General features: G+C 43.9%; 1 pseudogene; it reads right to left on the bottom strand.

Moving 5' to 3' along the window:
- Nucleotides 1-15,689, bottom strand: part of LOC139470699 (uncharacterized) — a 113,853-nt pseudogene that overhangs the window by 24,185 nt on the left and 73,979 nt on the right.

The raw sequence follows: 15,689 nt of genomic DNA, 5'->3' as shown, positions 1-15,689 counted from the left end.
TCAGGGGAGGGTCAAACAGTGTGGGGCCATCAGAGGTGGGTCAAACAGTGTGGGGCCATCAGAGGAGGGTCAAACAGTGTGGGGCCATCAGGGGAGGGTCAAACAGTCTGGGGCCATCAGGGGAGGGTCAAACAGTGTGGGGCCATCAGAGGAGAGACAAACAGTGTGGGGCCATCAGAAGAGGGTCAAACAGTGTTTGGCCATCAGAGGTAGCTTAACTGAGCCAAATCACCACGCAGAAGTCATACAGCAAAATACCGTCATTCGGGCACATGTATTTTATAGTACCTCATGTGGTGTGAAATATCTTTTTTGTCGGACAGACTGACGACATCCATGGGTTGCCGGGGATATATATATACTACCAAAAACAAGTTAAAGAACACCCACAATTAGGATGTGCTGCAGTAGCCGCCAGTTATGACAGATTAACTACAGTCTTCTGAACAAATCGGGTGTTCTTTAACTTCTTTTGAGCTGTATATTATATTACCAAGTGGAAAATAAACACTGATTCCTCGCGATATTGCAGAAACTTGGAAACATTTGTACGGGCCAGTTGGGAAATATCAACTCAATGTGCATGAATAAATGCATGAATAAATGCATGAGATAGCGGGCTTGTGTTTGGGGATGTGCTTGGTTTCATGACGATGACTGATAATGTCAGTATTACTGATGAGTTGTTTTTGTCTGTGTCCGAGGGATCAGGAGTTGGCCGCATTGCCAGCGTCACTCGCTGTCAGTGTACAATGATACATGGCCAGCCAAGTCACTGAACCTGAATGCCAGATCTTCTGATGGCAACAGTGGACGCCAATCTCATTGACACTACAATCTACCATGACAGTGAGGATGGTTTTATGCCCCTTTTTGCAATATTCCAACAATGTCACGGCGGCACCAGAAGTGAGCTTCACACATTGCACCCATGTGGGGAATCGAACCTGGGTCTTCCCAGAATACACATGGCTAGACACTCTTGGGGCAATGAAACCTACTCTACCAAGAATACACATGTCTAGACACTCATGGGGCACTGAAACCTACTCTACCCAGAATACACATGGCTAGACACTCATAGGGCACTGAAACCTACTCTACCCAGAATACACATGGCTAGACACTCATGAGGCACTGAAACCTACTCTACCCAGAATACACATGGCTAGACACTCATGGGGCACTGAAACCTACTCAACTCAGAATACACATGTCTAGACACTCATGGGGCACTGAAACCTACTCTACCCAGAATACACATGGCTAGACACTCATAGGGCACTGAAACCTACTCTACCCAGAATACACATGGGTAGACACTCATGGGGCACTGAAACCTACTCAACTCAGAATACACATGTCTAGACACTCATGAGGCACTGAAACCTACTCAACTCAGAATACACATGGCTAGACACTCATAGGGCACTGAAACCTACTCTACCCAGAATACATATGGCTAGACACTCATGAGGCACTGAAACCTACTCTACCCAGAATACACATGGCTAGACACTCATGGGGCACTGAAACCTACTCAACTCAGAATACACATGGCTAGACACTCATGGGGCACTGAAACCTACTCTACCCAGAATACACATGGCTAGACACTCATGGGGCACTGAAACCTACTCTACCCAGAATACACATGGCTAGACACTCATGGGGCACTGAAACCTACTCTACCCAGAATACACATGGCTAGACACTCATGAGGCACTGAAACCTACTCTACCAAGAATACACATGGCTAGACACTCATGGGGCACTGAAACCTACTCAACTCAGAATACACATGTCTAGACACTCATGAGGCACTGAAACCTACTCTACCCAGAATACACATGGCTAGACACTCATGAGGCACTGAAACCTACTCTACCCAGAATGCACATGGCTAGACACTCATGAGGCACTGAAACCTACTCTACCCAGAATACACATGGTTAGACACTCATGGGGCACTGAAACCTACTCAACTCAGAATACACATGTCTAGACACTCATGAGGCACTGAAACCTACTCTACCCAGAATACACATGGCTAGACACTCATGGGGCACTGAAACCTACTCTACCCAGAATACACATGGCTAGACACTCATGGGGCACTGAAACCTACTCTACCCAGAATACACATGGCTAGACACTCATGAGGCACTGAAACCTACTCTACCCAGAATACACATGGCTAGACACTCATGGGGCACTGAAACCTACTCTACCCAGAATACACATGGCTAGACACTCATGGGGCACTGAAACCTACTCAACTCAGAATGCACATGGCTAGACACTCATGGGGCAATGAAACCTACTCAACTCAGAATACACAGGGCTAGACACTCATGGGGCACTGAAACCTACTCTACCCAGAATACACATGGCTAGACACTCATGGGGCACTGAAACCTACTTAACTCAGAATGTACATGGCTAGACACTCATGGGGCACTGAAACCTACTCAACTCAGAATACACATGTCTAGACACTCATGGGGCACTGAAACCTACTCTACCAAGAATACACATGGCTAGACACTCATGGGGCACTGAAACCTACTCTACCCAGAAAACACATGGCTAGACACTCATGGGGCACTGAAACCTACTCAACTCAGAATGCACATGGCTAGACACTCATAGGGCACTGAAACCTACTCAACTCAGAATACACATGTCTAGACACTCATGGGGCACTGAAACCTACTCTTCCCAGATTACACATGGCTAGACACTCATAGGGCACTGAAACCTACTCAACTCAGAATACACATGGCTAGACACTCATAGGGCACTGAAACCTACTCAACTCAGAATACACATGGCTAGACACTCTTAGGGCACTGAAACCTACTCTACCCAGATTACACATGGCTAGACACTCATGGGGCGCTGAAACCTACTCTACCCAGATTACACATGGCTAGACACTCATAGGGCACTGAAACCTACTCAACTCAGAATACACATGTCTAGACACTCATGGGGACCTGAAACCTACTCTACCCAAAGTATACATGGCTAGACACTCATGGGGCACTGAAACCTACTCTACCCAAAGTATACATGGCTAGACACTCATGGGGCACTGAAACCTGTATTACCAACAGGATGTATTGATCAGACATCACCTCTTGTGAACTTGATGCACGACGTTGACCTCCATGACACAGATAGTATTGATTTTCTATTATCACGACAGTTAAATAACCAATCACAGCACATAAACCCTCCCATGGGCAAGTCAGGATCGTCCTGGCTTGTTAAACGCCGAATATGCAGGACAAGCACGCAAAGACAAACGGATATAACAACTAGCTACGTCCATTCCTAACATGTGTGACTACAAGCAAGTTGAAGATATAAATATCCGGGTTAGAATTGGTCTTCATCAACCCATGCTTGTTGCAGGTAGCGATAAACGGGATCGGGTGGTCAGGATCGCTGACTTGGTTCATGCATGTCATCGTATCCCAATTGCGTGGACCGATGTTCACAATGTCAATCACTGGATTGTCTTACAGCTGGAATATTGCTGAGTGTGCGTTAAACAACAAACAAACAAAGATATCCACGTGGTATCAATGAATTGCACCCATATTTTAGTGGGAAAAAACATTCGGATCAACGAATATTTCTTCACAACGAAACTTGGTTTGTCCGGCGGACGGTTCTGTTGGAGCGCCTTCATGTCACCGATTGTTCGCTTTATAAAGCTCGTTAATCCGGACACATACAAATCAATGGGAACGTTACGGTCTGGATAAACGGTGCTTTCACAGAAGACGGTTGTTGTCGAGAGAGTGGAATGGATTTACGTGAATATTTTATGTCTGTTTCAGGTACTTCAGTCAGCCGAGATCCGTCACATTTAACGGCGCAGAGGATGTTTACTCGCCCGGAACAGTGAGTGAGTGTGGTTTTACGCCGCACTTTTCCAGCAATATCACGGCAGGGGAGACATGAAAATTGGGCTTCACACATTGTACCCATGTGAGGAATCAAACCCGGGTCTTCGGCGTGACGAGTGAACGCTTTACCCACTGGATGCCAGGGGGGTATTTTTATTCCTGCTCTTCAACCCTCACTTTGAAGTCGAAAAAAATTCAACATATATCACGCACACAAATATACTTCACAGTTTTGAATTTTGTGGGAAATTCTGTGTTCCCTGATCTCATCCACTGCCATTTTAGGCATAGCAACATTACTGAAAATGACCTCTGAAAATTAGGTACATCGTAAATGTCGCCATTTTTTACACATTACTAAATAACCATTCACGGCGTTATTTACAGCATTTTAAAAAATCTACATTTCGGATATTTATTAGGAGAAATGATTTTCACAAATAGCATATTAGTGTTCACGTGTATCTGTCTTTTATTAAATCACCGGGGCGGTCGGGTAGCCTAGTGGTTAAAGCGTTCGCTCGCCACGCCGAAGACCTGGGTTCGATTCCCGACATGGGTACAATGTGTGAAGCCCATTTCTGGTGTCCCCCCGCCGTGATATTGCTGGAATATTCCTAAAAGCGGCGTAAAACCATACTCACTCACTCACTCACTCACACACTATTAAATCACCAATGATCATTCCAAAACGTTTCCGATAACCCTAGAATCGTTCAGGATGTTTTAGTAAATACGCAAATACAAGCGCCTTTACTTTTCAGATCTTAGGAAAATGTGCGTCAGAAAAAAACTCGGCTTCCAGAGGGTTAACCATCAGGCTTCCCCAACGCCCTAAACTCATCAAGACATCAAGATATCAAGGCAGTTGTTCCTCTATTGTCGGAACGACGTCACACCAAACGTCATCTTCAATTATGACGTCACTTAGATATGGGCCTCTTCTCAAACAATAAAAACAATGAAACACATCATAATAAAAATCAGTAATAATCAGTTAAATTAATGTTCCCTATTACCGTGCCCTATGTAAGGGTAATATTGAAACAAACTCACCTCTTCCGCTCGTTGCATTGCATATAAAATCTTGTGATGTTGCATTGGAGGAATGTGTGCAGTTCACCCATAATCCTTCGTGTATTGACAAATTCAAGACACTGTGCGCTGAAAGCAACAAGAGTATTTATCACAAAATGTTCACAAATACTGTCATATTGTAATACATATATTACAAGTGATTCCATCTTAATTTGATTGGCTCACCAAAAACAATCAATTAGGCCACGCCCATTAATAGACTGCAATTTCCTGATTGGTTAATATAGTGGGCGGGGCTTGTGTCACATTATTACACTGACCGAGGTCAAGGTTTTCGTACTGCTGTCTACAGGTTGTTGTTTTGTACAGAATAAATACAGTCAGGGATTTTATCATTATTGACATTTATTTAAAGAACTGACTTTCATAGCCTTCTTTTTTAGTGGAGGTATAAACGATAAAACTGGTGTGCACAGTTTGCTAACATCCGCAACGCTACGCGGATTCACACAGTGTCCACATTAGTTTTTACCTCCTTAAACGATAAAAAACTTACTACATGTACGTCAATTCTTAAATGAACTGTCTTAATTTGTACAGAGGTGGTGTTTAATATGATATATAATCAATATTGACTCAGCATGAAGGAATTCGTTCAACCGGTCAGAATCAGGGCAAGGCCACAAGTAACGTGAAGTCTCCTGTGGCGGAATGTGGCGTACAACGTGAACATTTAAAGGATTTTACGGTCGCATCTCATATCACCACGTACATCGTGGTGGCATAGCCGTGCGAAGAGTGTTTGTTTGTTTGTTGTTTAACGCCGCATTCAGCAATATTCCAGCTATATGACGGCAAAGAAGAGTGGGAGGGTTGGGTTGGGGCAGGGCGGGGGGAGGTGTGTGTGTGTGTGTGTGTGTGTGTGTGTGTGGGGGGGGGGGGGGGGGGGGGGTGGTTGTTGAAAGAGTGGGTTTAACGCTGCTTTAACAGCATCCCAGTTATATCCCGCAGCTTATGTGGGAGGAAATCCCGAAGTGATGCAGGTCTCAGACGTTTATCAGTTTGGTTAAACCCATGCATCCAGTGAGTGGTTATACTATGGTTTTACGCTGCATTAGCAATACTCTCGTAATATGACGGCGGGACACCAGGAATAGACCTCAAACATTTTATTGTACCCATGTAGGGAATCCAACCCGAGTCCCTAACGAGCGAACGCTTTAACCACAAGGCTACCCCACCGCACCGCACCGCACCCCACGCATGCACTGCTAAATATAGCCGCTCGACAACACATCGGCTTGAGCTTTTATATTCTGACAACCTACTTGGAGACCGACCGTTTAGGAGTTTTTCACAATTTATTTTACTTTCTAATACTTTTACAAATAAAATAAATTGCTCGCTGAACACAATGGACGTCCTGAAAAATGAAGACATGTTCGGCTCTTCATTTCATTGTTTTTTTGTTGTTGTTTTTTTGTTTTTATGTGTTGTTTAACGCCGTTAGCTATCAGTCAACTTTGTTTTTATTTATTCTTCAGCTCCTAAATACCACTCAACACTGTCATAATACAGATTGGCAAAAAAACTATACCCCCCAGTTGATTTTACCATATGTTTGATTTTCAACTGAAAATATCTTAAGTAAGCGATGTTATATCCAAAATATTAATGTTGGTTGGTTGGTTGGTTGGTTTGTTGTTTAACGCCGCACTCAGCAATATTCTAGCTACATGACGGCGATCTGTAAATAATCGAGTCTTGACCAGACAATCCAGTGATTAATATCATGAGCATCGATCCACGCAATTGGGATTGATGGCATGTATAACCCAAGTCAGCGAGCCTGACCACCCGATCCCGTTAGTCGCCTTTTACGACAAGCATAGTCGCCTTTTACGGCAAGCATGGGTTGCTGAAGACCTATTCTACCCCGGGTCTTCACGGGTCCAAAACATTAATGGTATCAGCGCGTAGCTAGCACACACACACACATAGAATGCTTCTACATGGTATCATGTTGAAAAATATAACTATAAGAATTACAAAATAATAGATTTGAATAGTAGAAAACTGCTGATGGATATTGTAGATATCTTATCCTTGAAAACAAATAACTTTGTTCTTTTCGGCACAAATTTACTTTTTAAACATGGTAGGGGTCATGTGGTTGCACATTCAATCATGTATCATTGAACAAATTTACTTTTACACAAAATCACCAAGGTGAGGTGAGGTGAAATCGGGTTTAACGTCGCGTCCAAGATTATTGCACTTATATAGCGACGTGCATGCACGTGTGTGTGTTTGTGTGGCTGCTTGTACTAGTCCGGACTAATGCCGATTTATAGTGCTAGCTCACTGAGATACCATGCTGCAGTTTAACATGAACACCCCACTTAGACACAGTATACTGACTCCGAGCCAACCAGTCCTTGTTTTAGCCCCTTAATGCCAAGCGCAGGTAACAACAAGTACCATATTTTAACGTATGACGAGGCCGGGGATCGAACCCCGGACCTTTCGCTGCTTTCCGGGCGGACGCTCTACCACTAGACCACGGAGGCGGTCTGATGATATAGAAGGTATACAGGGGACCTAAATCACCAAGCCAACTAATGCAGGAAGGAGTGATGGTTAAATGGCCATAATCAACAACAGTTCTTTCAATTTTCAATTACCGGAAAAACATACTCGGTATTTTAGCCCGTCATTGTAATTACCACATATGTTGCAGGGGAAAATATATCCTTTACAAGGGTCGACAACTCGTGTCAGATTAGGGTCCATCAGGAGGCGGACACGCGTGATGGTCACGTTCTGTCAGTTTTTGGTGCTTGGTTTCCGCTCATCGATTACCGCACAGACACACGCGTACACATAACATACATACCATGCTGATCTGAACAGGTCGTGCTAAAATGGCAGTGATAGATTTAGCTGTAGTAGTAGTAGTAGTAGTAGTAGTAGTAGTAGTAGTAGTAGAAATGGCAGAGTTGGTTTGTTTGTTTTGTTTGATTGTTTGTTGTTTAGCGCCACATTCAGCAAGATTACAGCTGTATGACGGCAGTCTGTAAACAATCGAGTCTGGACCAGACAATCCAGTGATTGACGTCATGAGCATGACATGAGGAAACGATGACATACATCATAATGTAAGCGAGCCTGACCACCCGATCCCGTTTGTCGCCTCTAACGACAAGCAAAGTCGCCTCTTACGACAAGCATAGTCGCCTTTTACGGCAAGCATGGGTTGCTGAGGACCTATTCTACCCTGGATCTTCACGGGTCAGGCAGTGTTGGTAGTAGTGGTAGTGGCAGTGTTGGTGGCAGTGTTAGTAGTAGTAGTAGTAGTAGTAGTAGTGGGGTTCCAGTAGTTGTACTGAGAGTAGTGGCAGTAGTGACAGTAGTGACAGTAGTTGCAGTAGTAGTAGCAGTAGTAGTAGTAGTAGTAGTAGTAGTAGTAGTAGTAGTAGCAGTAGTAGTGGCAGTCGTACAGTGAGCCTGTAAATACTCAAGTCTAGCCGATACAAACCAGTGACTGACATAATGGGCAAAGTCGCACTTTTTCGGGGTACGATGACATGCCTTCAACCCAGTCACTAAGCCCTTTCAGCAATATTCCAGCAATATCACGGCGGGGGACACCAGAAATGGGCTTCACACATTGTACCCATGAGGGGATTCGAACCTGGGTGTTCGGCGTGCCGAGCGAACACTTTAACCAGTGGGCTACCCCACAGTTCCTTCATAAGTAAATATTAAGCTAAACATATATTTACTAAAGTAAGTGATTCATATCTGAAAAAATGGTTGATTAATCAGTGATCCTAATTAATAAGTTCTATTATTACAAACTGTTATCCAGGAATGCACCTGTCAAATGAACGCTCCTGCTTCCAAATACATGTGCACACTTCGTGCGAGTAGTTTGCATCAGTGTGTGTGTGTGTGTGTGTGTGTGTGTGTGTGTGTGTGTGTGTGTGTGTGTGTGTGTGTGTGTGTGTGTGTGTGTGTGTGTGTGTGACCCAGTGTGTATCGCTAGGTATACATAGACACAGGTGTTAAGTATGGTAATCTACGACAGCGTGTGGGAGGAGATGGATCAGAGATGCGATGGTCTCTGTCGGAGGACTGTCTCACCGACATCCATCATCCGGGAACAGGTCCCCGCGCCGACCTCGGCGTTGTGTTTTCCTCTTGTTCCGACACACGAGGTCATGTTATACACCACATAGAAATATCCACGCGATTGTTTGATTGATTGACATAGTGAGTGATCGAGTGATCTTGCGAGTGCCTGAGAGTGGTTTATTGATGTGTGAGTGATTGGTGTGTTGTGTGGGATGTGTGATGAGTGAGTATGATTTTACGCCTGTTTTAGAAATATTCCAGCAATATCACGGCGTGGGACATCAGAAATGGTCTGGATCAGACAAACCAGGGGTTGGCAAAATGGTCAACGTCGCACTTTATCGGGGTACGACACATATTCAACCAAGTCACCAAGCGCTTTTATCAATATTCCAACAATATCACGGCGGGGGACACCAGACATTAGTTTCACACATTGTAACCATGCGGGTAATCGAACCCGGGTCTTCGGTGTGACGTGCGAACACTTTAACCAGTGGGCTACCCCACCACCCCCGGGTGAGTGAGTGAGTGAGTGAGTGAGTTTTGGTGGCTGAATGGCTGGGTGGGTGGTGGTTGAGTGAGTGAGTTTGGATGGTGGGTTGTGTGGATGTGTGAGCAATAGTTTGACGACGGGCCATTATCACGCCTGTTGTTAGGAACTCTGGGTAGGAGAGTGTGACATTCGTTGAAAGTTGACTGCAGTAAATGTTTATTTTTATTCTATCCATTTTGGCTATAATAACGGTAACCCTTTTTCAGGGCAGTATCATTTGCAGAAGCCCTCGGTCTTTCCATCTGCCCTCCGTCGGAAGATCTCGGGCTTCTGCAGATGATAATGCCCTGAAAAATACCGTTACCCTCATAATATGACACGACCTTGTACATGCGCTCAGCCAAACGTGATCTATGTGTGCATGTATGTGACTCGCTTGTTTCAATATTTAATAGAATCGTGCAGCGCAACTTAGTTTCAATCATATATGTCAGTCGCAAAGAAACACAGCACCATTAGTGACAGAGTCGAACGTCACGCATGTGTCCTCCTGTCAAACTTGACGTGCCATTTAATTACTATCATGTCGGAGTCGGAAGGATGGTGCACGATGCTTGAGACATGTCTAGGTTGATAGATAAAGTCAGATAAATACTAAACGATATCATACTGCTATTATTTGCAGATGGCGTAACATTGAGTGATGACACTGTAATAGGCCTACAAAGAAAACTTGATCTGTTGAAAGGTTATTGTAACAAATGGGGCCTGGAAGTTCTGAGGTTGTTCCGGTGTTAGACAGCTTCGCCCAAACGCAACGGTCCCCAACAGTATTTTGTGCCTGCACGTGGAATCAGACTGAGACGCGGGATTGAAATCAGTCTCGTTGTTGTCCTTGTCAATTGAACGTCTTGTGTTAAACGTTCGTACCTCTCTGTTGCATGTTTTGTGGGCCTGAAGACCTTACAAAGTTAACCTAAAGAAGTCATGTATTGTTGTTTTCAGAAATCGCGGATACCTAAGAAATACAGAAAAATGGACTTTTGATGGGAAACATAATTTTATGAAAGAAGTATCCCACAAAAATATCTTGGAATTGTCTTCACTTCCAGATTAATTTGGTCAAAGGCGTGTAAAACGCATTTTCGTTTGCTGCTATTAAAAACTGGATTTACGTATGTTTCGATCGAACAGGAGTTGTAGCATATCAAATCTTATACAATAATTTAAACAAAGATGTAAATTAAGACAGAGATTCAGAATTGGCATGCTAAAATTATTTCTTCAATTATTTCTTCATCTTTTTTTAAACATTATTCTAGATATAAGTCTGTACTCGAACCAGAGAAATATATTATGGAGTTATGTCCAAACAAGGATCTTATCCGCATATTATTTAAATTCCGACGTTTAAGCCAAAACAAATGTTTTCGTTACATTGACAAAGTCAATACTGATTTACTTAAGTGTAAAAAATGTAATCATAATATAACTGAAGATGAAAAACATTACCTTTTAGCTTTTTCCATTTTATATGGAAATCAGAAAGCTCTACATCCCAAACTACCATTACCAGTATCCATCACAAGCAAAATTTAATCAACTAGTAGCAACGAAAAATGTTAAGCTAATTACATATATTGCTATATTTTTTAAAATAAATCTGCCTGTATAATGTATCATAAATATTGTATTGAGATAGTATAATAGTCGTCCCACCTGTCCATGTGCAAACGTATATCTCAATTATTGTACTCTTGGCCATGCGGCCTTTGATACCGAATAAACGTCTTCTTCTAATAGGGGCAGTCGGGTAGCCTAGTGGTTAAAGCGTTCGCTCGTCACGCCGAAGACCCGGGTTTGATTCCCGACATGGGTACAATGTGTGAAGCCTATTTCTGGTGTCCCCCGCCGTGATATTGCTGGAATATTGCAAAAAGCAGCGTAAAAACCATACTCACTCACTCTTCTTCCAATATAAAAATCTGACTTGCGAGATGCGTGACGAGAGTCAAGACCAAATCTCAAACATGAGATGGCTGGGTTAGTGTCGGCATAAGGCGACGAAAAACATTGAGTTGCGTCCCTTAGGTGTGGCAGGAACCTGTGGTTGTGGTTTTAGGTTTTATGGTTTTTGCTTTGTGTAATGTAACGTTTCAACATGTGTTTGAAGAATATTATCTCCCGGAAGACACAATTTCAAGTAAAAGTCTGATTCCCTTTTTTGATTTTGCCAAAAGGACAATGTGACATTGGTGAAAATTATTATTATTGGAACTAATTAAAACGGAGGTCTTTGAGTGGAACTAAAAACACGAGGGTCTTTCAGTGGAACTAAAAAAAACGGAGGTCTTTCAGTGGAACTAAAAAAAACGGAGGTCTTTCAGTGGAGCTCACAAAACGGAGGTCTTTCAGTGCTGAGTGTACAGTCATGTATATAACTAACTGCATACACATACTTTATTTAACCCCTAAACACGACTGTGCAATTAAAACTGAGTATATAATACACTTGGCAACGTGTCACCAAAGGCAGGTATAATTTACCCTGACAACGCCCAATAACGCAGTTAACACAGCTCCGATGTAACATATGGCAGACTCTGTAGTCAATAGACAGCGATGATAGTCGTGACCGAGTGAGTTGAATATAGAACAGCAACAGTATACATTATACAGTCACACCATCCTTGGATGAAAACTAATATATACTTCACGAATATCCATTGACTCAACGACAATAACTAAATGTGAGTCTCACGTTCTGTTAAAGGTAGTCAGTGAGAGATACCCGAGGGCTGGATGACCTAAGCTACGTCATAAATACGACTCCAGAGAATTCCCATTCTCTACACGAAAGGTGGACGCGCTAACTCTTTTCGCGAACACATGGTGTCATCACTGATTTTCATTGATCCATTAATGTAGTTTTCACTGTTGTTTTGCCTGTTACGCCCAGTGAAATATGTTTCGGTGGATAATCCAGCACTATCAAACCGAAAAGAGACCGGACTAGTACCAGCAGCTTCACACAGCTGCTACCACGGGCATGTGTTGCGTGCTAACTTCATTACTTCATGGAGTGAGTGAGTGAGTTGGGTTTAACGCCGCTTTTAACAGTATTCCAGTTATATCACGGCGTGTCAGCTTAATGTGGGAGGAAAGCCCGAAGTGATGCAGGTCTCAGACGTTTACCACTTCGATGAAACCCACGAGCACGGGTATGGTGCTGACAAACCTAGAAACATAATCGGGGCCAACCGGGATTCGAACCCACAATCATAGATTTCTGGCGTGTCCAAGGGACGCAACTCTGCACAGCGAATCACGGCGCCTTAGACGACTGGGTCCCCCGTGCCCCCTCCACTTCAGTGATTTTCCATCTTGTGCTACAGGGATAGATACTGCCATATAGTCATCCCATCGTGACTTACTTCATGGAAAGATACGTCCTATTACATCCAACAACTACAAGAAGTAAGAGGCGACTGACGGGATCGCGTGTTCCGGTTCGCCGACTTGGTTGATAGATGTCATCGTATCCCACCGTGCGGCCTTAACACCGAACAAAACAAGAAACAAAACAATTGTGCTGAGCAAACACTTAAAAATGACCAGAGACAGAATCTCAATTAACAGACAAAAAGGCAATTTCGCGGCCGGGGAACAAGTACCGTCCAACGGCGGTGGTTACCATGAGATCTGGGCGTGGCAGGCCTAAAGAAACCACACCCAGACAATATCATCTCATAACATGAATTGCACAAGACGGAAATCTGCCCCGATTATAAATAGAGAAGTCCGTACAATAACAGGAAAGCGAATTTCAACTAGGCGTCCTGTGAAGGGTGTGAGGGGACACACCAGATATTGATGGACATGTCCGAAAATAATTTAACAGACATTTGTTTATTATTATTCACAGATTAAAATATAAAATGCAGCAAAGAGGATTTGGGCGATCCTGGCACAGACAGGCTGATAAGTCCCGTCATCAGCTCAGGGCCTTTACCTCCTCTACACGCAGCCCAGACAGCGAATGGGACTTCTCACAGGAAGCGCTGCCTAGTCAAACCCACCCAGAACTTTTCGGAGAATGTGAAGACCCCCCAACACTGCAGCCTTCTGCATTACTCAGATTGTCAGAAGGGCTGTATTCCTGGTAGCAAAGCCGGGTACTCTCCCACCAATGTCAGTCAACATATTAGGAGGTACCAAACCTAAGGCACTGAGGACAATGGGGAGTCGAACAATTTGGTGCTTGCAAGCGTGACATTTCGAAAGCGAGGTCCGCATATTTGTCATATTTTTTCTCAAACTTGTCAATCACATTAGTGTCAAAGGGGACATAAAATTCAATGATATAAATGATTTCATTGGATTTATCAAAAAGGTCAAGATCAAGTTTGTTGGCCTGGATACGTCTAAGGCTGTAAATGGGCCTATTCCAAAGAATTTTGTATATATCATTTTCCATGACGCCCTCTACATATTCCGGGTCGTACCATGGGTGGACCTCTGTGTCAAAACCACAAGTATGGCGAAGACGGTAAAAAATGATCGAGCTACACCATCATGTCGTTTAAGATACTGTGTTTGTGCCAAAGCTGGGCATCCGCTGACAATGTGTTGAACAAACGAAGGACTCTGCAGGATTGCTGATCTTCTCAACACACTGCACATTAATTCGATGCAGTGGTCGTTCAGAAAGCCTCTCCTTGAAAAACTGAGTCTGTGCCATTATCATCATCATCATCATCATCATTATTATTGTTATTATACACACAGGAGCATGTACAGAGACAATGACTCGGTCTTGGCTTCTTCGTCACACACAACATATCCGTGCATTTACGACCCGCACTCCTTTGTTGACGTTGTCAAGTACCTGTACACAAACTCACAAGCAATAGATCACATGTAAACATCTTAATTATCCCAAAATCGTTGGTAATTAACCGCCGCTTGACATTACATGTGATTAACAATCACTTATCAGAGGGATTACGTTCGTGCAGCGGGACTATATCGTGGGAACAACTGCGGACGGATATCTGTAATAAACGCAAGCAGGCAATCAAGCGCGGAATATACATGTTCCAGTGAGATTGCGACGTGCGACACTGTCATGGCTGACGGCTTCCACAATACTTGCTAATTCTCACGCAGGCTTGCAAAATTAATCCAGTCACATTCTTCAATCAGTGGGTAGATTGGCCGAATGAATGTATTGTTGTTACTTCTGTGTGATACACTGTCGTATGTAAATATTATATATTCTCACGGCGCCTGTCAGGAATAGTCCCAATGGTTGGAACGATTCCGGTAAAAGGAAAAACCAATAAACACAGAATCAGGAAATGTTGGTGTTATAACGGGTGAAACAAGATTGACGGGGGACTTTTGGCATTTCTGCTTTGCTCGGTTCCATAGAAACAATTTGGACTTAGTCTTAAACGTTTGTGTGTGCGTCGGGGAGGTGTGTGTGTGTGTGGGACGGGGGGGGGGGGGGCTTTGGGTGAAGGGCGAGGAATACCAAATAACTCTTTTGTGTTTGTGTCTGGTGCATTGGTGTGTGTGTGTGTGTGGGGGGGGGGGGGGGGGGGGGGGGGGGGGGAATGCGCTCTCCTGTTCGCGAATACGGGGTCCTGGGGTGCCTTCGTGAATGTGTCTGGTTATCTTTCGTAAAAGACTGGCGGAGCGCCGACATCAGACCATAGAATCAGACATCAGACCATAGGGCCGACATAAGACAATAGAACCGGAATCAGACCATGCAGCCGACAGCAGACCATAGATCACATCAGACCATAGAGCCAACATAAGACGATAGAGCTGACATCAGACCATAGAGCCGACAGCAGACCATAGATTTCATCAGACAATAGAGCCGACATCAGACCATAGAGCCAACATCAGACGATAGAGCCGACATCAAACGATAGAACCAACATCAGACCATAGAGCCAACATCAGGCCATAGAGCCGACATCAGAACATAGAGCCGACAACAGACCATAGAGCCGACATCAGGCCATAGAGCCGACATCAGACCATAGAGCCGACATCAGACCATAGAGCCGACATCAGACCTTAGA

Source organism: Haliotis cracherodii, unplaced genomic scaffold (assembly GCF_022045235.1).
Source record: "Haliotis cracherodii isolate W230 unplaced genomic scaffold, xgHalCrac1.p SCAF_21, whole genome shotgun sequence".
Lineage (NCBI taxonomy): Eukaryota > Metazoa > Mollusca > Gastropoda > Lepetellida > Haliotidae > Haliotis > Haliotis cracherodii.
Note: the sequence above shows the minus strand (reverse complement) of the source record. Positions and strands in the feature narration are given on the sequence as shown.